Source organism: Coptis chinensis, chromosome 7 (genome assembly GCF_015680905.1).
Source record: "Coptis chinensis isolate HL-2020 chromosome 7, ASM1568090v1, whole genome shotgun sequence".
NCBI classification, from domain to species: domain Eukaryota; kingdom Viridiplantae; phylum Streptophyta; class Magnoliopsida; order Ranunculales; family Ranunculaceae; genus Coptis; species Coptis chinensis.
The window spans coordinates 82667994-82693689 of record NC_141462.1 but is presented as its reverse complement, the minus strand read 5'-3'; the positions used below and the strand labels follow the sequence as shown (position 1 = coordinate 82693689).

The window sequence follows — 25696 nt, the reverse complement described above, 5'->3', positions numbered from 1 at the left end:
AGAACTGCTTTGCACAACATCCGCCTCGACTCCCCTCCTTCCACCCTTTCAAAGGAATCTTGAGTTTGCACTCGATCCTTTTGTTTCTCCTTTTAAATCCTCCTAGAAAACAAATACTTCAGAAGGACAAACCATTTGACACCTTCATTTTCAGAATTGAGACAGTCCCTACCTACACCATGAATGAGTTTTGTGCTAAACCCACATCCTCATTTTTTCCATGCTTTCCTCCTACAACTTATCCATATCCACCATATCTTCCACAACCATTCACTTTTCCACACTTATTCACTAGGACACCTTCTCGTTCAAAGATGAAAAAGAAGGTGCATGCTAGGTTACGTTATAGGTTTATCCGACTTCATTTTCACTTCACTAGGTTGCGTCATAGGAAATCTTGGTGCTTGATTGTGTTTGGGTATGTTTTTTGTGATATTTATTTATGGAATGATCCACAACTATTTCAGTTGTTGATATATGATAAACTGCATGTTCATACATATGTTTAAATAAAGTCTCGAGTATCTGACTATAAACGACTCAATTTTTGTGTTTGGTGCATTTTCTTTCATTTCCAGATATTGGTGAGTGCACCATTAAGGTAACCAGGCCCTCCCTATGGAGTGTGTGGTTGTAAGTACCGGATCCTAAGTCCACGTTTAATATAATTCACGCTTTCCACTCTTGCATATTTTCTCGGATTTTTTAGTCATGTTTCTCTATGGGGTGAATTATGTCCTTATTGCTTATTGTTTTTCTTTATAAAAGTAAAAAAAAATATTCAATAATAAACATAGTAATCTAGGAAGTCTCGGAAATCTGACTTTAAAAGACCTACTTTAAAATAATAAAAAAAAAAAACAAATTTTCTAAACTCTGTTGTAAAAATTTGTTTGGGGGTGGGGTGTTCGTGTTTCCGTCCTAGAATGTTTTATGTCCCATTAGAGTTGCTTAGGTTGTTTAATTGTATTCCGATTCGGGTTGACATAATCTATGAATTTAGAGTTCATTCGTTCGCATAACTTACGTCATGCACGCACTTTGAGGCGTTTTCCACTATCTTATATGTCATCCATGGTCGGAATAGAGTGTTTTATGGATCATTGGATTGGAAATTCTCTCCTGATCATTTCCATATCTCATTCGCAAAAATCGAACCGGTAACGAAGCGGCAATGTTAGTTTGAAGTCGCGCTAAAAATCGAAAAAATTCGAAATATTCGAATTGGGCTTGGGCCCAACTCGCGCGCACCGGCAGCGCACCTGCGCCCCTATGTTTCCACCAACAGTCGTGAGTTTTCATCTTCCAAACCGCCATTGACAAACCTCCAAGCTTCAAACCCTAAACCAAAAATTAAAATTAAAAAGAAAAGTACCTACACCCACGCCAAACATCCAAACCCACTCCAAATCTTCTCAAAACCGTCCCACCACCACCTCCATCAATTTACAAAACCAAAAAGCACTTAAAAATCCAAATCTTGGAGCTGCCGCGCCACCACACCACCACCACCATCGTTTTTTTTAGTGAGGTTGTCCCTCATTGCTTCCCCCTACCTTATTCAAACCCCCTAACCTTATCACAACTTCCAATGGCTCAACAACGCCGGATTTTGCCAGAGCAAGCATTTACTGGCGACCACTTCGCGCCGTTTTACGGTGACGAAATGGTTAGTAGAGATTGGAATAGCTTGTGGTACTCGACCGACGCCTTTTACCATGAAGAATTAGTCCGACGGTTTTACAACACGAGGGAGTTAGAGGGGAATAGAATTTTTGTTACGGTGGCAAAGAGGAGGAAGGAAGTAACTACTGGGTTGTTGGCTGAGATTCTATGCATTCCGCCTAGAATCCATCTTGATGCCACGTTACAGGAGTCCCAATATACTGGGGTAGAGCCTTTGATGCACGCGACTGTTACCGAAGGGAACTACAATGTGAGCTCGCATTGTGTTCGCCAGGCATCCCTCAGAACCAACCAACCAAATACAGCTTTCGATGGATTGGTAGGAATGTCATAGGGAAGGAGAAGGTCAGCGACATCGGTCTGAACTGCCTTCACATTCTATGGATACTCCGGAGCGAAGTATGAGTTACAGATCTTGGAGTTTTTGTTTAACATGATTAAAGGGAGTGGGGAAGTCTATTGCACCTCTCCCCTGCTTTGATAACCAAGATCATCTTTGAAGTTGAGGCGACTCCGGCGTCGATAGGATTTGCCTCACCCTACACGAAATTCCCCGGATTTATAAGGAGTGTATCCAACAAGTTTGGAGGTTGCCCGAGGATAGGGTAGTCGATGAGGAGGACGTCGGAAATGAGAATGACTTCGGAGGATGATGAGGACTTGACATGTTTTGATCTCGATGCCTTGGAGAGGTGTTGGTCGATCGTAACGCATGGCGTGATTCATCGTGGCATCGCGTTCACTTAATACTATCTCGCGAAGACCTCCGGACTCGACAGTGCTACTATGCACCATAACTTCGAGATTCGTACCCACCGAGAGGATGAGCGGTGGAATGATTTGAGTTGGAATTGGAATCTCACGCCCGAGTTCGAGATATGCTTGCACGCATTGTCCACCTCACGGGGGATTCTCCTTATGAGGATACATCATCGAGGCACGAAATATCATCGCCCGAAAAGATCGAATGGTGCTGCCCATCGAGCTCGGGAGCCATCTCCCCGAAATGTGTGCCCTCCGCTACCAAGACCGGCGTTTTAGGGATAGTATAGCTTAATGATTTTTATTTGTAATTTTATTATTGTTAGTTATTTTAATGTAAGTTTTAATTCGGTAATTTGAATTTTGTAATGAAATGTACTTTGAATGAAAAATTTAATATAATACGGTTATTTTCATTATGCGTGGTTGTTTAATATTGATCCCACCTTCCCAAATTGTTTGGGGGTGGTATTATCTATTCCAGTATGATTTTTATATAACCCTCATTTTTAGAAGTTATTTCGGAGTTAGGGTGAGAATATTGCCGATCTGGGCATATCTATGAATAAATATTGGTTAGGATGAAATCTCGATAAGTTAGGTAGTTTTATCCTAAATTCAACCTAAAAGATACTAGGGTTGTTTTAGAATCAAGAATATGAGTTGTTTCCGTTTCGGGTTTTAAAATTTTAGTATTTCCGGAAATTGCCGTAAAAGCTTTTTGGCAACTTCCCGATTCGTTTTAGCAACTTAAAACCTATAAAAACTTCATTCATTCTACACTCATAACCCACACTACAACTAACTTCCATCTTTCACCTTTCACTCCCACGTTTCCCGTTGTTCTTCACCATTTTCACAAATCAGCACCTCAGAGTGCACTCAAGCTTCATGAGCGCACTCGCTCTAAGCCATTGTCGAAATTTTACGAATCGATTCTGCCCCGCCCTGAGGAGCGCGCTTGCGCCCAAAACACTCTAAATCCAAAAACCCGAGCGCACCTGCGCCCAAGAGGAGCGCACCTGCGCCCTAACCTCCGTAGACCATAAATTTCCAGTTTTTTACGGGTTGTTTCCGGATCATTTGCAGCTGTTCAAGAGGGTCGTTTTGAGATGACATCTCCTACAATAATACCGGAACAGTCTTTCGAAGATTTGTTCCAAAGCACTACTTATGGTGCTTGGTTTCGCGAGGTGATCACATACGTAGGCTGGGAACCGCTTATGGTAAGACCTGATGAACTTTATTCTCCAGCACTTGCATCTTATTTTTATGATAATTGTATTTTCTTTGAGAGACCGGATGGAGAACAAGGTTCTCCATCAACATTAATGAAACCAATGGAAATTTCTTGCTAGCATTTGTTCTTGGACTTGCTATGCCCGCTTGAAATACAAGACCCATGGTGCTATTGGGTAGATAATATGCATGTCTACACTTATGAGTTTTGCATGAGTCGTGTATGGGACGGGCATTTTCCGTGATCGAGGACCAAAGGGAATATAACGTCGCCTTTGGTAGCCCTGTCCATGAACATAGGAACTGTTATGTTTTGGATCATGCTAAACATTTTAGGGGAATGGCGTTTTTCTTCTGTGAATGATGCCACTTGCAGCGTCTTCCTTGCTTTATCCACGGGACGTATGTGCCATTACCTTCCCAGAACCTTGATGTCTAGTTTAGCTCGAGCCCATAGCATGAGGCATAAGTACCTTCTTATGCCTATTCTAATTTCCCATATTATGCTATGTTTCTTTCCTATTTATTGTACACGTTTCACGGATTGGATTACGGTCAACACTGTACGAGCCACCAATAGTATTATTCGATCTTTCCGTGCAATGACTTGACAAGGGTGGAGGATACAACCTCATCAGGTTGCACCCTACACCCCATCAGATCAAGTGGCGCTCAATAGGTTAGCAATAATAGATGATAAATGGCGAGAAGCCTGGCAAATTATCATGGCATGGCAGGACGCGAAGGAACCTCACTTCTTTATAGAAGAAGAGGATGAGGAGGATGAAGAATAAAAGCGAGAGATAAGGTCAGTTTTTAATTCCAGTTAGTGTCTGCTTATGTCCCAAGCAATTTTATTCTTGTTAACCCCATAATGAGTGGAACTATTACAAAGTTGCGTCAGTTTTCTTTTCTATATTAATATGTTCCAATCTTGTTTTGCAGATGTTCTAGAATTTCACGCGTTTCCATGATATTTTTCCTACCCTATTTATTTAAATGCTTTGAGGACAAAGCATGTTTCTTGTTTGGGGGTGGGCATAGAAACACGTGTAATTAAGGCATCTGTTAGGATATAGATATGTATAATATCCACTTATTTTCTAGTAAAATTTAAAAAATAAATTCAAAAATATAAATAAAAAAAAAGTTTATGTTATACACTTAGGAATATCGGTATTGTTCTTTCTCTATGTTCTTAATAATCTAGAAGTCTCATGTAGTGTTGCATTAGAATAATTGTTAGAAACTTAGGTTAATATGTAGGTAATAATATTTGCATCTATCTATAAATATATTACATGAGTATCTATGATTGTTAGCAGTAAATTTCTGAAATCTAGGCTAGAGTACTTATTCTATAAATCCTGTGAGAATATAGCCTAAAAGCTTATATGAATGCCGAACATTTGAGAAATGACACAAGGGAGAAGTAAAATCCGGATAGAAAATCACACGTCCACTTGCTTGATCACTATGCCATATCCTAAGCGAGAATTTAGGCCCTCTTTGGATCGATATAACCGAAATTCAAACCTATGAATTATTAAACGCTAGTTGCCCCTCCGAGCCTTTCTTTAGCCTTCCATAAACCACAATTCCTTTACCCTGTTACAAAAACAAAACAAAATAAAAAAAAATCAACTTACCCAATCTAGAATAAGTCCGAGAATAGAATGAGTGAAGAAAAAGAAGAAAAAACACATGTAAACAAAAATTAGTTAGTTGCTTCAGAAAAAGAAAAAAAGTTTCCATCCAAGGAAAAAAAAAAAATAAAATAAATAAAAACTCCAAAAATAGAATAAAAGGGAGTCAAAAGCCAAAGAAAAGAAAAAGAAAAATATGGCTAAGGATGGAAACAAAGTATAGAAGCAAAAGGAATTAACAAGGTTTTCTCTAAGTTACATAATATGAAGACTCTATTATCTCAGACTTGTCCTTTTGAATATCCATTTCCTTCATTCTTAAACCATCTCCTAATCCCCGCAACACCTAATAAAGACCTCTAGCTCAATTAGGAATAGGTTAGTGTGATAGTAAGTGGCAGATGTATTTAATCGACTCCGGCTTCCTTGTTTGTCATTGAGATTGTAAGGTAAAGTGTGCCCATCAAGCTTGACCGGAGTAAATAAACTTGAGTGGAAAAATCAGAGTGTTGTATCTTGACTATTATTGTGAGAACCTACTTAAGGACGCTATTCCGAGTTTCAGAAACGGACCTGTTAATGCATTTCATAGTATTAATCATTATATATATGTTTATTGTAGAAGATTGATTATTATGCATATATTAGCTTAGGTTTCGACTTGATTATTCTATATTCATTGCTAGTGAGATGTATAGTTAATTTAGAGCATGAATAAAGAACCAATAGTTTTATTTCTTAGTCGTTGTAGTATAGATGAAGTTTGTGAGTACCTTTACTGGAAAACTCTCACGAGGCTACAACTCATCCACTAGGGAATTCCTAGTGGTTTAAAGCCTTGTTTGCATATGGTCAATGCAATCGCACTCAGCGAAACGAGATTAGTTAGAACTCCATTTTTGGTCACTTATTCTAATTTCTCATATTTGCTTGAGGACAAGCAAAATGCCGTTTGGGAGTGGTTTGATAAGAGCCCAAAATTGTAGTTTTAACCCCTTAACAATAGTACTTTTAGACCAATTATGTGAATAATAAGTAAGAGTTAATATTGATTACGTGTTTTTATGCATTTCAGGCTTCAAAGTCCATTATGTGCAGAAATGTGCCACTTTAGCGAGATAAAGGAGCAAAGGTCGGTTGCTAAGGAGTTCTGTGATTAAAGGCCAATTTTCAAGAGGACAAAGCCTCTGTAAAGCCCGGTCAAAAGGTGAAAAGTCAAAGTCCACGCGGGCAGAAACAGTGCACAAAGTCAACAGAACTTCTGAAGACCATATCTTTGGACTCAGACCTTGGAATTAGGCCTACTTTACTTCAAAACGACCGTCTCGGAAAGAAATTTTCAATGGTCTAAGCCTTGACCCAATCAGAGGAGTAGAAGTGGACGAAAAGTTTGTCAAAGCCAACTCCAAATTTGAAGAGGCTTTTTGAATCGAAGACTTGGGTTTTGGGCCTGATTCTCTGGCCCAAAACATGGCTCCAAGCCCATGCATGATTTTGGATCTGAAACATATAAAAACAAAGAAAAGCTTAGTTCTTAAGTAATCTAGTTATATTTAGAAAACTAGTTCCTTGTAATGGTAGCTAGGGTTAGATTAGAATAGCTTCTAGATCTAGTTTTAATGGGTTTTAATTAAGTTTAGTTTCATTTTCATTCCTTGTTTTAGATTAAATCTTTAAAATATTGTTATTCATTTGATTAGATTAATAAAATAGATTATTATTATTCAATTCGTTTTCTGTTATTACATTTATAGATCTAGTTTAATTTCTTGTTGATATCATTTCTTAATTATTAATTAAATTTCAATTATTGTTTGTTAAATTAGTAAAGTTAGAATCTTGATATTATGTTTAGTTTAGATTCTTATGGAAATGATTGCGGAATAATTCTCGGCTAAACCTCCATTAGAAGGGGTTGAGAAGCCTTGATGAAAGTTTGATTCCGATTATCATAGAGTCGTCGTAATTTCTATTCGACTCTATAAACGATTAATTCACCATGAGAATGGGTTTAATCATTCACATGCTAGTTACGAATTGGTAGAAGTGTCATGTGTAATTAGGGATTAGGAAGAACCAATTGTTCTGCGTAGCAGTTCAATTCGGATTACAACGATTCGTCGTTAGTAAGTTAAGTTGAGTTAAGGTGGAATCAATCCTCCCTAATTCCTTATCATAGAATCAACTCAGCATTCCGTAGTTAATTAGTCGTATCTTGTGGGTAATTGCATCGTAGTTTATAATTCGTAAATCTCTCATAAGACTTAAGTTAAGATTATTTATACTTAGAGAACATTAAATGTGAAAGAACTAGGAGCGGAACGAACTTCCTACTCCACTATATATGTTCAATAGATAGAGAGTAGAACAATCTTTGATAAACTAGGCACGAAAAATCGTTTAGTTTTACTTACGTTTTGAGTTTTATCGTTCATTTCGTAGGTAAAACTATTATTTTTTACGTTTATCAATGCACTTACATAAAATTGACTCAATGGATGCTAGTGACTAGGAGTTTTGTGACTATTTGATGTATAAGTTCACTACTTGACATAGATAGGTTAACTATTATATAGGGAATCATTTTCTAGCTTTGATCGATACCTCTCTAATTCATAGTACAAAATATAGGGATAGGGCAATATATCGATCTCTGATTTATAGATATGTATATTGGATATATTATCCTATGTGGGGATATTTTATATTGGGGTGTCTGCAAATATCGTAGATATATCTACAAATATCAACAAACTCTGAGTGGGTATATTTTACTGCAAATGTCATGGATATATCACGATATATCCACCAATATCCACAGATATCATCAATATTTCAATTAAATGTGATGATATTTTTAATATGAACAACTCTAGTGTTCAAAAATGCTAACTAATTTATTTACACATATTTAGGATTGTTATATACCTCATGAAATCATGTTTTGAATTCCGAATACAAGTTCAAATATAAGCTCAGGATTCATGGTGCTCTTAGAACCGAGAAAAAAAGATTCAACGTCTTTGTCTCTGCAAGAATTTGAGTTTGGAACATTGATGTTTGTCTTTGCAAGAATTTGAATTTGGAACATTGGTGTTTCTCTTTATAATGTAATTAGACCCAACGCAAACCTCAACCCGAAAAAGAGATTGCCTTACCAGGTTGAATTGTACAAATTAATATGTATATAATAATAGATTGGTCCATGAATATTAATATTGCTCATTCTCTAGTAGTTAGTGGACCTACCATTTTCGGAAGAAACTTAGGTTTAATCCCTCCTACAAAACTTAATGGTTATTAAAAATTATATTTTGTTAAGTTTAACTTCCATACACTTTATGAATAATTTGAGAGTCAAAATTTACATAACAAGTTAGTTGCACTACTGGTAGGCATGTTAGTGCTCAACTTGAGTGAACAAGGTTTGACTCCACGCCATTGCCATATCTATGGATCTTGAATGTGGTGTTATTGGCCACATTGCTGCTGAATGCCCAAAGAAAAAGAAACGCCCTATTTTATTCGCAGAAGGAGACGACGATATTGGAGAGGTTATTGAAGAACCACTTGACACTGCTCTAGATTTCTAACATGAGGCGTTATCAGTCTTTTTTGCTTCTGACGCTCCACCATTGTAGTTTGTGGACAAATTCTTTCAACTTAGGGAGTGTGATGCGGACATCAATAGGCCCAAGCCCAGATGCATATATAAACGGGAGCAAAAAAAGTTTACATTTAGAAAAGGTGTAGAATAGGTTCAATTGATATTTTGTTGATAGATCAGCGATATATTGCGAGAAACTCAACTATTTGGTGATATATTGACATATCTTTCATATGGTCGATATATCAACGGTAAATATTGGCGATATTTACAGTTGAATATGTCGATGACACTATATCGTGATATCGCGATAGTTTGTACTATGCCCTAATCTATAAGAATTTAGTGATTGCAAATATATATTGTGAGGCAATACAATTAACCTGTTTGTCTGTCTGCTGCGGACATGATTTAAGTTACAAGTATCGATGTACGTGCAGTCACACTCGTGGTTCAAGCAATTGATCATATGTTGGATTTTAGAGCCACCTGAGAACAACTAATCATGTAAGATTGCAAGTCATCATGGATAACCCGATATAGAGCCACAGCTAGGGTTGTCAATGGGTTTCGATAACCCGATAACTGATCCGAACTAAATCGATAAAAAATGGTTTGGGTTTTGGTAATTTAGTTTACCTTCCACCGACTCGAAACCGAACCAAACCGATAAGATATTGGTTTGGTTTTGGGTTTGCCCTCCATCGAACCGATAAGATGACATTTTAGTAATATTTATGATTAATTTTGTATATGTTTATCAATTGTGTCGTTGAAATTAATTGATTTAATTTAAGATTTAATTGATTTTATAGTTTTCGGTTCGAGTTCAGTTTGTAATATATCTTTCCGGTTTGGTTTGGTTTCGGGTTTCCAACTTTCTTATCGATTCAGTTTGGATTCTTAACTTTTTTATCGGTTCGGATTAGAATTTTTTAGAACCCGACCCAAACCGGTCCATTGACAGCCCTAGCCTCAGCTCCAAATAATCAAATCATATGTTTAGTCTATTAAGTCGTCCTAAACCAACCAAGATGGGCCACAACCAAGACATGAACAGTAACAACTTAAGAAAGACAAACAAATGAGTCTCGAAATTATTTGTATTCCCTGCAATATATTTATAAATGTCATCAAGATCAAGATGTATCATTTTTATAAAAGAGACGAAAATACAAAAAGATTGGTGCCAAATTAATATATGGCATGGATTTAAGTTCTCAATTAGTCACTTTCACAACGATAGAAATGCATCTCTATTTCCTAGATGTTGAACTCCTTCAATTAAGGGTGGAATTTGACCCGAGCAGCTCGAGCTCAGCTCGTTTAAACTCGGCTCGAGCTTGGTCATTTAGTTAAATGAGCCAAACTTGAGTCTATATTATAGCTCGTGTAACAAATGAATTTTATGAAGCTCGGCTCAATAAGCTCATTGTAGTGTAAAATAACCGAGCTATTTATGCTCGTTCATATGATATATTAGCCAAACTTGAGTTTATTTCAAATCTTGCTAACTAAACGAGCCGAGCTTGAGCATAGTAAAGCTCGGCTTGATCAGCTCGAATTCCACCCTTACCTTCAATGGACAATATATATATTCTTTCTACGATTTTTATTGATCAAATTAAGTAAAATCTATATAATAAAGAAAAGAATTGTGGGGCCGCAGGGTCTCCATCCTACAGCTCTAACAGTTTAATCATGTTTTTTGGGATTATGACGTGGACGAATGTGGAGTTTTCTAATGGTATGCTGTTTTAGTAATCTCAAACAGGCCCATAGGATCTCCTCTTTTGTTTTCTTCTCCCAACACTACCTTCATCACTCCTCGCCTTCGTGTTGAAGGTGTGCGTTTCTGTGTCATACGACACGGGCAAATACTATTCTATCTAATAAAACAGAAATGAGTGGGGGAACAAATTCCATGTCATAATGTGAGACGTGGTCGGCACACCCATAATCATAGCCACTAAAAATCGTAAGGGAGAGTTAAAAATATTTTTTTGGGGTGAGTTAAAAAGCCTTTCTCACCTCACCCACCCCACACACAAAATTCAGCAATGGATTGAACTTTTATGGGCTTGAAAACATGAGCATGAGCTCATTAAAATAAAAATGGTAATATAGGAGGGGGGTTGCGCATTATAAAATAAATATAAACTAATGTAAAGTGAAAAAAAAAAAATTGTGAAACAAAAAAGAAAAAAAAAAAGAAAAGAAAGATATGGGATTGAGAATGCAGAAGGGGAATTTTTTGAGGTGCCTAATTTTTTTTTTGGTCTTAATTTTTTATTTTTTAAATTTGTTTGTGGAAATATAATTAAGTGTTATTTATTTATTATTATTTTAAGATTTAGTTATTTAATTGGATAAATTTATTAGTTGTTTATATGTTTCTATTTTTGTTTTTTTGGAAAGAGATATACAATTTAGGTGCCACGTGAGATCTGGAGTCTATAGGAAGTTATTAAGGAGTCTCTAGATAGATTTTTTAGTTATTATATTTGTTTGTTACATCTAAATGTGATGGCTCGAGACGTCGAGTTCAAATTTCTTCAAATTATTAAGAAGAAATCCAATCATTTTTCTGAAACGGTTTTAAGATCGAGTTTTAACGGTGATTCGATTCCACTTCGTTACTAAAAATAAAAATCCACTTCGTCCAAAAAAAATCTGTTATCAAGTCCCCACCACTAGTGGCCCCACTTCTCTCTCATTTTTAAGCCGCTAAACCGTTATTCACTTCATGTTCCGTTCAACTTAACCAGCTAAGCTAGATTTCGTAACATACTACTGTAAGCTAGATTTTGGTTATTCACTTCCGCTCCGTTCAACTTGTATAAATATTGTACTCACTCGGCCATCCTCTCCTACTGTAAAATGAAAAAGAGGTAAGATAGAAAGTGTGAACACTAGGATATACGATCCCATGCTTTCTAACTTGAAGTGAGTAAAAATCTAAGATCAATCATCTCCACGTACGTTACCACCTTTATAAAGCCCCATGCCATGCCATATGTGTGGACCTTAGATGGTGATAAATAGTTATACCTAGAAATTTATCACCTAAACTTTGACTACTTTTAAACCTTATCTACTTTGCTGTTTAGTTTGCTGTTTATGCCTCCATGTCGATGTAAATTATGTACGTTCTCTTGGTCTCTCAACTTCTTTTCCTTGCATGTCACGAGCTTCTCCTTTTAGAATTCTTCAATTCTCCTTTGGACGGCAAGAACTCCTCCACATACGTGAGCTTCCAAATTAATATCACTTTTAGACATCAGTAGGACTCCTTGATTACATAGAAGAAGTTCTTAATTAGAAACTTTACTGCCTCGCTTGGAACGGTGAATTAGGCTTCAGTTGCTGCTGACTTAAAACAGGCCGTGAGATTCCAAATGGCCACTACATACTCCTGTGATACAATATCATTTCCACCACCAACCAGCTTGTAAAGCATTAGAGGGTGAGACCAGAGCCACAGTATAAGTATTTGCAAAAGGTAGAGGACATCATCTTTTGAAAACCTCGTCCTTACCATTTTTGTAAAGTTAATATATAGGAAGCTTCTGAAGCCATTAATAAACTGAACATGGAGCATTATTCCAATCATCTTCCTGGATACTGATTATTTGCAAGGTAAACAGAGTAAAGGACAAAAACCAAGAAATAACAAATCAAAGAAAATGCATGCTGAAATGAGTTGAAGATTACTTACAGACTTATATGCGAGAAGATCAACCAAAACTGCAATGAGTTGGTTTGCTTAAAGCGGAGGAAAGCATTCATGCGGACTTGGCAAAGCCGCAAATGCTTATGTAGTTATGTGGTAGATGACATTTAATTAAAACAAGGGTTATTGAACATTTTTTGAGACCTGACAGGTATTTAATGATCAGAATGGATCTTTCTTCGTGATATCAGTGGAAATGGGGACTGATATTCTATGTTGTCAAATAGCAGGGGAGGGGAGACTGTTAGAGTTATCCCTCACATGAGGAGAGAAACGGAGCTGGAGAGAAACGGAGCGAATTCGACATCGAAAATGTCAGAGCGCGCCCGCGCTCATATGGGGCGCAACCCGCGCTCAAAGCTCCAGTATGTTAGGCGCGACCCGCGCTCCGACCTCCGATGTTTTAGGCCGACCAGCTCAAAGCCAGCGCCAGCATGTCTAATCTTTGTGGGCTTCGCTTATGCAAGAATCGAATTTGGTTTTGGATATAAAAACCAAAATCAAGGTTTTGGAAAACCTAAGACTAAGAACCAGACTAAAACAAAGAGAGAGAAACCCAATCTTGAAAGCTATCAAGATTGAGAGATAACCTTTACAGAGATACAACCCTGTAAAGATATAAGAGTGATCTAGTAAGGTGAGAGACTGAAAGGAGAGATTGTAATTTTCCTTCCCACTTTATAAAGGACTAGCTCTTGTGGAAGTAGGCATCATTGGCCGAACCACGGTAAATCTTTGTGTTGTGGTTTGCTTTTACTGCTTTACATTATTATCTGTTGTCAATAGTTGTTTAGCGAGTTGGGCATGTTAGTATAGGCTGTAGTTGATATTTAGATTTTGTCCGGAGTTGAATTGTATTCAAATACAAGTTATCTGCGTAGTGGGGAAATCGATTGGTATTGGTATAATCCCCAACAGAGACCTCAGCGCACCCTAGATGTCAGTTTTTTAGTGAAAAAAGTTGTAGGTTGTTTTCGAAGGTGTGTGACCCAGGCGATGCTAATGCGCCAAAGACACAACTTGGGAATCCTAGAGCCTCACCTCACCCCTTGATACTGTTGTATGGACCGGAAAGAAATTAAGATCCTAGACACATTGTATCTTTAGAAGATTGCAGAGGCAGAGAAGCTTGATTGAAGTACATGAGAATATGAAGATGCTGTTTTGCTGGTGTGGCTCGAATTGGTGTGCAGGGGGTTATCAAAACAAAGTTTAGGAGATGAATGTGAGGTGATAATATTAACTTGACTGTTTGGCCTCCAGAGTTCAGGGCGGACCTACTAGTTTTTTCTTTCCTGTTATTAACTGTTATACGAGGAAAATATTGGATAGGGAAAGGCCTGTGCAAAAGTGACAGCAAATCAGGTTGATGCAGTTGTGGTAGCAAATGTGTAGAAAGTTGTATATTGATTTTCATGTATAGAGTGTGACGTGCGCCTCAGGCCTTCGGGATGTCCAGTAGCTAGAGCGCGACCCGCGTTCATCTCCAGTACAAACAGGGCGCGACTCGTCTCCAGCACAAACAAGGCGCGACCCGTGTTTCTCAAGCCACCAATTGTTTTGTTTCTATTTTTTGTAACCTCTATAAAAACAATTGTAATCTCTTTAGAATTCAATCAAGTAAATATACAACTGAATTGAATTGAATCCTCTAGTTCTACAAAATAAATCGAGGGATGCTGAAGTTGAAGCTGGGTATTAAGCCAATGATTAAGATGCATGCAGGTTTGTTTTCCTATGTTCCTTGGAATTTAACTGCTGATTGCTCCGTAGGTGATAGAATGTGTTTTTATTGCTGAACGAACTAGCACTGGCGCACTGTAGATACAAAACCTTCATGGTCTAAGAGAAACACATTCACATTCTTAGGTGTGCCTACGAATAATCCTTCAAACTCTGACCTAGGCAATTCCACATATCCTTATGCCTCCAAACATAAACTTGGATACAAGTATGTGGCTCCGATTGTGGGGAGGCAACTCAGCAATGGAATGATATGCTGCCCCTGAGATCAGAGGAAACAGAAGTGTCCTGCGAGTGACACAATATACTTCATCAGCAACTTTGGAGCATTAGTGGCAATGGTTACCCTTGGGGACTATTTTTCTCTTGCTTGTTATTAGGTTAGATGCCCATGGTTACCCTTGGAATGAATGAAATCCTATCGTCTTGCTCACATCACCCAATTCGAATCCAGGCATGCTTCTCAAATTATTAGTATGAGCAAAAACTACTCTTATCTAGGTTATAGACTTGGGACAATCTTTAAATACAACCCCAGAATTTATTGTTGTTTTTCTAAAGCCATAATTAAGATTCGCTTCCTCCCCCGGAGAATTGCACATGAACTAAGATTTACACCCGCTTAGTGTTTAAGCCCCAAGTCCAAGTCCGCTGGTCTGTAAAAGGAGTCCAAAACCCCGTCTCCACTTCTAAAACAGCACTGCTTTTCTTTTTATCTTGGCTTGATTCGCAAAACTTTGCTCTTCTCGACTCTTTTAAAAAAGTGAAATTCCATCTGTCTGCTTCACTTGTAAATCTCTATGAAATCAAAATATTATCGGGCAGAGTAAGAAGTTTGTTTGCGCATTTTAACAATTTCAGTGAACAGTCATAACTGCCATCCACCGAAGAGCTTGAAGGACGGCGGTGTTCTTAAATATAAATTTGGTATTTTGAAGAGAATTGATAAACATCTTTTTCCATCTAAACCATATATGCTGTTTGTGTACATGCACTCGTAAACCCTGGTAACAACCGAGTAACCAACAGTGAGTAGTTTTGGCACGACGGAGTCATTTATGGATTAACAGAGGTCTAAAGAAATAAAAGGAAAACATAGACTTTGCTTTTTCAGTTATGGTACACGATTCATATGGTGATTAAGTGGTTAGGTTAAAGTGATTGAGTGTGTAAAAGAAGAAGAAAAGATGGAGGCACAAGAAGAAGGTAGAGTTTAGAATATATCTTACTCTAATCTACAATTGATATATTCAGGGAGTGACTCTCAAGGACAAAACTGCCGAAAACGTAACTCTCAATGACACATTTTTTTTTTGTAACTCACAAGGACCGGGTAGATGAAATTTAAAGTATACTCTTGATGCGAAATAAAAAACGGATCGGATAGATGAAATGTCAAGTATACCCCTGACACGAAATAATTAACGGCCCGGCCTAGACGAAACGACCTGGTGTATTTAGTATGAACATACCTTTAAGCATGTGTGAACACTCATTGTTCATACCCCCAATTACAAACATTAGCTATGAATAATGAGTGTTCATACCTATTGGAGCTATGAACAATGATCCAATAGGTATGAACATTGATCTAGTTATGAACATGGATTGTTCATACCTATTTTGGAGTATGAAAAATCATTGTTCATACATCAAACATGAACAATCATTATTCATGACTACTTTTACATTTTTTCAATTGGTAGATATGAAAATTGATTGTTCATAGTCCTTGGGTATGAACATTCAATGTTCATAGTGAACATTCAATGTTTATAGTCCTTGGGTATGAACATTCAATGTTCATAGTGAACATTCAATGTTCATAGTCTTTGGGTATAAACATTGATTGGGTATGAACATTCGATGTTCATAGTGAACATTCAATGTTCATAGTCCTTTGGGTATGAACATTGATTGGGTATGAACATTCAATGTTCATAGTCCTTTGGGTATGAATATTCGATGTTCATAGTCAATATATTGTATAAACACATTCAATGTTCATATATGAACAATATTGTATAAGGTACATTCACCTATTTGGATATGAACAATCATTGTTCATACACCAGCAGAAGGTATGAACACTCATTGTTCATAGTAAAATGACAGAAAGGGTAAAATTGGAAAATATTTATTTTAAATCCGGGCCATTTGTCCTTGAGGGTTATTTTCACGGAAGGGTATAACTGACATTTAAAAAAATGTAAAAAGGCGGGGCCAACTTATTTTGTCCTTGAGGGTTACTAATTTTGAAATAGTGGGTTCGTGAATTACTTTTTCCCAAAATTTGTCCTTGTGAGTTACTCACAAAAAACCGTGTCCTCTAGACTTCATTTTCCCCAAAATTGGGCCTTGGGACCAATTTCTTGTGATATATTTATACTGGATGACCAAAATAGTAACTACTTAACTAAGGTACGGTCTCACACTTATAGAATGTGTGAGACCGACACTATATACTTCAACACCCCCCTTCAAGCTAGAGCATAGATATCGCTCATGCCCAGCTTGTTACCAATATAATTCAGAACTGGACAAATCACTGGTTTGGTGAAAATATCAACTAACTGATCTCGAGAAGCCACATAAGGAGTACTTATCTCTTTTGTTTCAACCTTATGTCTGACATAATGACAATCTACCTCTATGTGCTTAGTTCTCTCATGAAATACTGGATTAGAAGCAATATGAATGGTCTTTGATTGTCATAATGAAGAGGGGATCGGTAGTCGTACCTCGAAACCTAACTCATGTAGTAGATTACTTAATCCACATTAACTCACCAAATTCCTTAAGCCATAGCTCTATATACTCGCCTACTGACTTTGACTTTGACCTTTGTTTGCTTTTTACTCTTCCATGTCACCAAATTTCCACAAATGAAAGTACAATACCCAGTGGTGGATTGTCTATCTGAAACTGATCCTACATAATCAGCATCTAAATATCCAACAACATCAAAAATTTCATTAGAACGATATACCAATCCACGACCAGGAGAACCTTTCAAATACCTCACAATACGAATAAATGTCTGGTAGTGAGGAATTCGTGGTGGATGCATACACTGAGATACTACACTGATTGCAAATGAGATATTGGGGCGATTAATAGTAGCATAGATCAGCTTTCCCACCAATCTACGGTATCCCTCAATATCGGCATATATCTCTCCAACATCTGACTGGAGTTTGTCGTTCGAATCCATAGGAGTCTCTACTGGACGAGCTCCTAAATTACCTGTCTCACTGAGTAGGTCTAATACATACTTTCTCTGTGAGAGATGAATTTCACCAGGGAACCTTGTAACTTCAATGCCTAAAAAATACTTCAGTTCTCCTAGATCATTGGTCTGGAACTGTCTTGAGAGATTGACTTTAAGTCGATCAATACCCTGTTTGTCAGACCTTGTGACAATAATATCATCAACATACACAACTAAGACAATAATCCCTTGCTGGGTCTTTCGGTAAAACACGAAATAATCATATTCACACCTAGTCATTCCATTAGCCATCAAAACCTGACTAAACTTTGCAAACCAAGCTCTAGGAGACTGCTTGAGCCCATAAAGAGACTTCTTTAATCGACAAACTTTCCCCCCTTGAGCAACAAAACCAGGAGGTTGAACCATATAGATTTCCTCTAGAAGATCCCCATGTAAAAAGGCATTCTTCACATCCAACTGAAACAGAGGCCAGTGATGATGAACAACAAGAGAAATCACAATACGCACAGAGGCGAGCTTTGCAACCGGAGAAAACGACTCGGAGTAATCAATACCATACGTCTGGGTAAAGCCTTTTGCAACCAGACGAGCCTTTAAACGAGAAATAGTACCATCCGGATTATGCTTAATAGTGAAAACCCACTTACAAGCAACCGCTTTCTTCCCAGAAGGAAGATCTGTAAGGACCCAAGTGTCATTAAAATACAAGGCACTCAACTCCTCGTCCATTGCTTGCTTCCAGCCAGGATGAGATAGAGCATCCCTGTAGTTAGAAGGGACAGAGACAGACAACAAGGACGTAGCAAAAGAATTGACAGATGGTGGTAAATGATCAGTGAAAACATACTTAGAAATAGAATACTGAGCATACTTACTAGGAAGACGCATAATGGCAGGTGGAGGTTCAAGTTTTCGGAGGATAATAGGAACATCGAGGTCAGATGGAATGACAATAGGATCCACAGACACAGTGCGGAGAGGGGAGGGCAACCGAGTAGTTGAACTTTCGACCTCAAACTCTGGAATTGCAGCTGGAGGTATTGGGCGCTCCCGCGCTCTTGGAAGGTCATCAGTGGGCGTGGGTCGCGCTCCATCGCCTGGAACTCGAACATCAAAGGAGCGTGGGTCGCGCTCAGTAAGGCCATCTATGGGCATGGGTCACGCTCCATCACCTGGAACTCGAACATCAAGGGAGCGCGGGTCGCGCTCAGAAATCCATCTATGGGCGCGGGTCACGCTCTGTCTTCATGAGCTCCCTCATTTACACCAAGATCATATCCAACAACACCAAATGGCAAAACACAATCCTCAAATGGTTCAGAGGACATCTTCCCTTCTGAAGAGTAAAACGGGACATCTTCAAAAAAAGTAACATCAGCACAGACAAATGATTTGTGCAGATGAGGACTATAACACTTGTATACCCTTTCTGTGTATGTGAATACCCAAGGAAAACAAACTTAATAGCACAAGAGTCTAACTTATCACGACCCGGCTGAAGATTACGAACAAAGCAGACACAACCAAAAATACGAGGGGGAAGATGGAAAGAAGGTTGACTAGGAAAAAGAACAGAGTGTGGTGTTTTTCCCCTTCACACTGAAGAGGGCATACGATTAATCAAGTATGTGGCAATAAAGACTGCCTCTGCCCAATAAAACTTTGGAAGATTTGTTTGAAACATTAAGCATCGGACGACTTCAAGAATGGGTCTGTTCTTTCTCTCAGCAACCCTATTTTGTTAAGGTGTATCCACACAGGAGGTTTGATGTGTAATGCCATAGTCATAAAAAAAAAACTCAGGAATATTGTAGAGGTATAGTCTTTGGCATTATCAGTTCGAAAAACATGCATGTGTGCAGAATACTGATTAGTAATCTCATCATAGAATTTTTGAAAAACAGAGAATACTTGAGAACGATTTTCCATAATATATACTCAACAAACACGAGAGAAATCATTTATAAATGTAATAAAAATAATTGGCTCCAAAAAGGCCAGTGGTTCTACAAGGACCCTAGACATCTGAATGGACTAACTGAAAGGGAGCACTAGAATACTTATTTAACCTATTTTTGTAAGTAGCACGACGATGTTTAGCTAACTCACAAACCTCACAACTTAAAGACTGAATACTAGAAGAAATACTGGGAACTAAACTTCGCAAACTAGCCAGAGGAAGATGACCAAGACGTTTATGCCACTGAACAGGAGAGACTGAGACTGTGAGAGCCTGTTTCTGGTGAGAGTGCCCATAATCATCTTGAAAGTAATAGATGCCCCCATGCTCATACCCCACCAACTAGTGTCTTTGTCTGTAGATCCTGAAACATAACATGAGTGGAAGAAAACATGACATTACAGTGAAAAGATTGGGTGAGATGATGAACAGACAATAGATTAAAGGGTAAATTTCGAATAAGCAAGATAAAGACAACTGATATATTACGAGTTAACTGAATAGTACCCCGACCAAGAATACTAGCCTTAGCCCCATTTGCTAATGTGACATATAATGGTGTATGAGTATACTCAAGATTAGAAAACAACTAGGGATTACTTGTCATATGATCAGAAGCTCCCGAGTCAATAACCCAAGAGTTGTTAGCACTTGTATGAAGACATGTTTTACCTGAATTGGCTAGGGTCGCAATAGGGTGGTCGGACGAACTCGATGAACTGGGAATAGCTTCACTATACCATAAGGGCCATTTTGTAATAGGGCAAAATTTTCTTTTGTAACGAATATATCTATTACTACCTGTGTAACGGACATAACTGTTAGGTCCGTTACACAGCTAGTAACAGATATATTCATTACAAAAGTTAGGTCCTCCTGTACTTGTTAGTATATTTCAATGTATTTTTCCAATTATTATTAAAATATTAATTTATTGTTTGGTAACAATTGTGTCCGTTAGGAAACAAATAAAAAACAACTAACATAAAGAGCAAAAGGATATATTTGGATCTAACGGAATAAATTAAACAGGTTCTCTCTTCTCTCTCAAGTCGCCTCCATCAAACGGAACTATCCAATGTCACCTCTTCTGACGAATAGGAAATTAACCAGGTATATTGGCTTCTATCTCTCTATCTCTTTTTTGATATGTTTTCTCTCTCCTTCTATCCAAACCATAGCTAGCGAGTTTTTTTTTTTGTTGTGTGTGTGTGTGTGTTGAACTTGATTGAAATTAGGTTTATTTGGTTGTCTTTCTAATAAATTTGGGGAAAGTAAGTTTTGCGGGGGAATTGTAACATTGTAATCTATATTTACGCAGGATAATTTCGTTGATTTGGGGTTTGGTTGGCTAATCAATAATCGAAAAAACTCTAACCTGATGGTGAGAAATTATGGCATTTAACCCCTTCATACACTACAATCTATTATCAGACGAACCAAGTCGAGGAGGAAGACGAACCAGGTAAACCTCCTCTTGGTCTGATTTTTTTCTCATCTAATTTGTTTGCGAACTAATTCAATTTATTTTTCTTTTTGGGTTTTTCAATTTGGGAATTACAGAAGCATATTGTGTACGTACAATTTGGGAATTATATGAGCCCTTAGCTTAAATGAGGCATCTTTGGAATTTGAGATACACTTTTTTCTTCTCTTCCAGCTGCATTTTTCGTTTATGTTTTGTAAGAGGAACTATTGTCTTCCTTCTTTAGCAAAAAAAGACGAAAAATTAGGGGTTGTTTGTTTTTTTTGAATTCAGCATTCAGAGCCTCTTAAACTTAAGTTTTAAGCATTCAGAGGTTCAAAACTTGTTTGTTTTTTTTAAGTAGTTTAAGCATTCAGTGGTACTTTTAGCATTCAAAGATTCAAAGACCAAAATATCTTCCTCAATCTTTGAATTCTAATACTTGAAACAAGAAAGTCCCTTCTTGCCTTTTTTTAAGAACCCAATTTTAAGAACCCATCTACTTTCCTACCTTGACTTTTATGGCTTCAAAATAAGTTCTTCAAAATTTGATGTTGGCGTCACGGGTTTTTTCATTTTTTTGGGTGAATGATATCCACTTTGTTAAAAATAGAATTACATATATATATATTCTGAAAATAAACAAAATATGAAAATAAACCGTTAAAATATATTTGTAAAAGCATATTTTAAATAAATTTATTTATCATTTATTTTTTTCGATAATCTATCTCTTCTCCTTAAATATAATATATATTTTGTTTAACAAGAAATCAAGTTAGTGTTTAAAATAGATAGCATGAGTAAAATTGTCCGAATGATTTAAATTCAGCCTTCAGAGCCAGGTTATTCTAACAGAAAACAAACATGTTTTTAAAATTCAGCAATCGCATTTAGCATTCAGAGGATGAGCCATTCAGCATTCAGCATTCATAGGCTCAGAAAAACAAACGACCCCTTAGTGTTTGTGTTGAAGGTTGGGTATTTTGTGCTGTGACAGACTGGAGACTAAAAACCCGACCGGAAAGTCTTCGGCTTACTTAAATATATACAAGGTTTGCTTCACTAATAGTTATAAAGTATAGTTGTGAAAGCAAGTGAATTACGTAAAGTCTGAATACTGTGAAACTAATTGTTTATTCTTAGACAATTGTCTCTAATTTTTTTTTAAAACAATTTGGTACAGTTGCGTTTTATATCCTTATCTTCATAGTTTCAACTTTACAATTAGTTATACCTGACTAGGTGAATCTGGGAATGGAAACCAAGACATGTGTGCCACTGGACGCTTTCGTAGGTCAACCTTTTCAGTTGGAATGAAGTAATACAATTTTGGTACCGAAGTTTTCGTATATGCTCATTCTTTATTGTATTGTTTCTCATTGCATGAATCTCTGGCTTCTTATTATATTTATATTGGATTATCAAAAGATATATTCAGAGCTTGCTAGATTTAAGTTCACCATGGAGTAAACTTAATGAATTAATGAACAACATTTTCTGAAGAAACTTTCTTATATGTTTGTGAGGTTCTGGATGAATCTAATCATAGTGGCAACAACTAGTTGTTTGAGTTGAACACTTGGTTCCTCATTCATTAAGGATAAATTATAGATGAAGGAAGGTCCAACAGAAGGGGCAGTTGTATATATTTACTCCATTTATATAAAAGGTTTTTTGGTACTTATATCTAATAGTTGCTCTAGTATTTATAAAAGTTAATATGCCTATTGTCTTTTTTTTTTATTGATGTAGGTATGAAACCTGAGCTTTCAAGTAGTGACGATGGTAGTTTACTAGAGTTCTTCAAGCCTGTTGTCGTGAGAGATGGTCGTTCTACTACAGAGTGTACTATGAGATTGTCAAAACGTAATTATATCCATATCTGAATGCCTTCAACGTTGAGGTAACATGCTTGTTACATGATTTTGCGATATAAACTATAGTTTGGGGTTCAACTTCTTAGGGTCTCCATATTTATGGTTCAAGTCGTTTTACATGGTGCCTTTGTAGATTTCCACAACAAATCAAAAAAGAATATGAAGTTCAAAATGTACATCGCTGTGTATGGCTAGGGACACCACTGTGAATGTAAGTTTGGGAACAACATGAGCATATCTCACCTTTGATTGTTTTTGGTTTAGTGAACTCGACACCAATTAAGTTGATGGTAACTTTACTAATATATACTTTGCATATAATATATTTCATATATAAATGTAGGTTGCCACCCTCTATATGCACCGTTGTTTCAGTAGTAATTTTTTCATTTTCTAGTAGCTTATAGTAATGTCATTTCTAATAGTTTTTTTTGTTTACCCTTTCTTTCTTTTCATACGATTTACTACTTTACAGGTGTTGTGAAGCAAGCCTTGCCTGTAGAAGTACATGTAAGAGAAAAAAAAAAAAAAATGAAGTTTTGAGTTTGACAGATTATGTGTACTTGTAATGAATTAGATGTATTGTAGATTTTGTTGTTAAGAACTCATTCATCAGTTCATATATTTTTTTTGTCAAGACCTCGTATTTATGATCGATGAAATATATTTGTTTAAGGCTTCAATGGTGGAGTTGGTGTGCATTATTGTTGTTTTCTTTTTGTTTCTATGGTGTGGTGTGTCAAGTGCAGGTGCAGGTTGTTCTTGTTTTTTTTTTTCTATGGTGGTGTGTCAGGTGCAGGTGCAGGTCGCCCAACCAACAAACGGGCTAAAATATATATATTATTATTTTTTTCAAAACAATTCGCATATTGTAACAGTTATATCCGTTACAAATAAATGTTAAACTATTGTTAAATGACATTAGTAACGGTCTTAAGTGTGACATATGTCTTGAAATAAACAAAATTCACTCGCAAGATAACTGTTACAAATGGGAACACTAATGGATATAACTGTTATTTATATTAATTTTTGTAACGGATATAGTTGTTATTTAGATTAATTTCAGTAACAGATATAACCGTTACAAATTTTGGTTCAAGTGACTGTAACACCCCAGACGTAACGGATATAAGTGTTAGTAAAAATATTAGTAGCAATTATTACCGTTACCAAACTCTCTTTTAGGTGTAGTGCTTGTATCCGCTTCATCAGGTATCAGGGCTGCAAAGTCTTCTTGAACTCGTTGAAAATCAATCACTTTCTAATCAACTATTGTGGCATTGTTCTCTTTGTGCAAAGGTAGGCATCTTGTTATATCCCAACAAAAATCAGAACTATGATTTGTGCGCCCACAATGCTCACATCAAAACTGCCAATACCACGATCACGGCTACTCCCTTGGTTACGACTACCCCCACGGTCACGACCCCCTCTACCCCTTCTATCTCCATTACCACGACCATAGGAGGGGTTGTTATTGCTGCTTGGAGGGATCAATAAAGCCACACTATCATTGTGCCTTGGAGGAGGTGCAGTAATACAAGACAGACGAGAGTAAGCCTCAGACAGAGTAAGGAGCTTAGATTCAGGTTGAACTTGGGCTTTCACATTAGCAAACTCGGGGCGTAGCCCAGATAGGAATTTGGAGACTCGAAATTCCTCTCTTTGTTTCTTCAACTGATTTATGTCTGTAGTAAGTGAGTGATACATATTTAGTTCTTCCCACTTGCTACGAAGAGAATTGTAATATTCAGAGATAGACATATCTCCTTGAGTGAGATCAAAAATGTTCTCATACAACTGAAAGATATGAGAAATATTCTGAGATTGAGAGTATGATTCTTGTAGATACTCCCAAATCTCCTTAGAGGTTTTAAAAAACCGCACAGTATTACAAACATCTTTCTCCATAGTATTCCACAGGAAATTCTTAACCAAGACGTCATCTTTTGTTCAGGTTGTCTTTCCTTTATCATCTGGGGGATCTGTCAGATAATTTTCCTTACCTTTTCCAGTAAGATAAACAGTAACTGCCTCTACCCATTTAAGGTAATTGGCAACACCCTCCAATTTGACAAAGGTCATACCAACAGAGAAAACAGACGTATTTCCGAATTCATTGGATTTTGGAACAACATCAGTCATTATAAAGAGAAGAAAAACTCACTTGATGGAAAGAATACGAAACTGCGAGACAAAAGTACTACTATGCCGCGCCGAAGAAGATGCTTTTTAACCGAAGCGACCTACCGCATCGTAGAGAGTAAGAAATACAGAGAGATGACAATACCACACCTTTGCCTTATGAAAACCTGACGTACTCCTCTTTATCAATATTGAGAGATGCGGGAAGTGAAACAATACTAAGACAACAACTAATACTAAAACTGGAATCTTAAACCGAGGATCTCTCTCCTAGCATTCTCTAAATAGAGTCGGCTCTAATACCATGTTAAATTATGCTAGGAGATACATATGGTGGTTAACTGGTTAGGTTAAAGTGATTGAGTGTGTAGAAGACGAAGAAGAAAGGATGGAGACACAAGAAGAAGGTATGGTTTAGAGTATATCTTACTCTTGATAGGGTTATATACTAAAAGCATTACTTTTGTATTAACTCTAATTCTTCATTTTTTGAATGAGAATCATATGGGCAAATGTTATGCATATTATATATGTTATTAGTTATATGCATGTATCTAATACTTTATGTTGTAGATGATATGGTGTGAACACA

The 25696-nt window shown here is 37.1% G+C and overlaps 1 long non-coding RNA gene across 1 annotated transcript; it reads left to right on the top strand.

Annotated features, from left to right (window-relative positions):
* Positions 1 to 22306: 22306 nt before the first annotated feature.
* LOC147489366 (uncharacterized) lies at positions 22307 to 23608 on the top strand. The gene is made up of 4 exons (XR_015203259.1): positions 22307 to 22411; positions 22832 to 22982; positions 23090 to 23167; positions 23432 to 23608. It is a non-coding gene; the product is annotated as an uncharacterized LOC147489366 (long non-coding RNA).
* The last annotated feature ends 2088 nt before the right edge of the window (positions 23609 to 25696 follow it).